This window comes from Penaeus monodon, chromosome 19 (genome assembly GCF_015228065.2).
Source record: "Penaeus monodon isolate SGIC_2016 chromosome 19, NSTDA_Pmon_1, whole genome shotgun sequence".
NCBI lineage: Eukaryota > Metazoa > Arthropoda > Malacostraca > Decapoda > Penaeidae > Penaeus > Penaeus monodon.
Genome location: NC_051404.1, coordinates 33,973,513 through 33,975,041, shown reverse-complemented (window position 1 = coordinate 33,975,041; position 1,529 = coordinate 33,973,513).

Below are 1,529 nucleotides of genomic sequence, written 5' to 3'. Positions count from 1 at the left end.
AATTGGTTTATGCACACTTCGTTTAGGAATTAGTATAATGAGATCATTGGAATTTCGCACATGTGCATAGAATGACATAAAGGACCTGAAAGAATTCCTCTTCGAGATGCTCTTCACTTTTGACGGATTCGCGATTTACTCATGACGCGAAGCCGCCGTCCGGTCGCACTTTCGGGTTTTCGGTGCCCGCGATCGCGCCGTCAGATATTTACTTTTAGTTGAATCATTAAATTCAGCCAAGCGACGAGCGAACAGTTAAGAATGCGGCTCGTAGCGGGGCAAAAGAGTGAGCAGGGCCGTGGCAGCGTCCCAAAATTGCTGAAGCAGTGTCGAAAATACCGGAGCCCACGAACGCCGCGCAGAAGGACTGTTCGCGCACGAGTCCGACGGTCCGTTTTCTTTTATCTTGTTCTTTTGTCGGTGTGGCTTCCCTGGGCAGGCAGGCCATCCTCTTCGCCAGTGTGTGGACTCTCCGCTCGTGTTCTGTGCTGGCGCCAACCTGCTGTGCCCCTCTCAGGTGTTGCGTTGCCAAAGACCTGCAGGTAGTGTCCGTGGATGTCTGGACAAGCGCCTCCGCCGTAGCCTCGAGCGTACGTGAGCAGCGGCGGGTACGTGGCCGCTTTAACGCCGTAAGGATCTACTGCAAGATGCGCGGCGAAGGATGTGTCGTAGGGATGTTGCAGCCTCGAGGCTTCCCTCCCGACTCTGCCAGTGATTAGTGTTGCAGTGCAAAAGCTGTGCAAGTGTGCTCGTGTAGCTCCGTTTTGCCACATGTGTTTTTTAGTGCTGTCATAAGTGAGGAAAGCGTGATGGAATCATATCAAAGGCAGCAGCTCCTTACAAGAAAAGGCAAAGAAAATCATAAGCTGTTCATGAGATGAATGTTTCCCTGTGCAGAGCAAGGCCAAAAAAAATTCATCCGTCGGAATGTGATAATAATTATGAAAGATATCCTCCACCGAGGATGAGGCGCGACCTGTCAAAAGATGTCAGAGCCTCATGGGCAGCGCATGACAGCTGTGCCATACGTGTGCCAGACCCCGGGCTCTATGGATAGGGTACACAGTGTAATGTGGCTGTGGGCATTACCCGCGGCGACCGTGTTTTGTGAGGCGAAGGTAGACGAGACATTGTGGGAAGTGTAAGCCTGAAGACATTCTGATTATGTTTAATTCGCTCACCATAAGTTAAACCGATTGTTTCCCTAGTTGATTATATGTCGATTTGTTAAACTCTTACTCTCTTTGAGATTGTGAGCTTTCTGTAATTGCTTTTGCTTGCAGCTGTCAGTACTTGACAGTCACACGCGCTTTTTTCATTTGCTTTTTCTAAATCACTGTCATTTGCCATCATAATTTCAAGCTACAGTCACGTATCCCACTATCTCTCCTCAGCCTAGTGAAATAATCAGTAAATAAATTATAGATTAAGCATGCACGGAAGTTATTATTACTCTTAAATTAATCTATAAATATGCGTGGAAATATGATCCTTAATTCAGAGTGTTGGTGAATTAGTCCAGACAATTA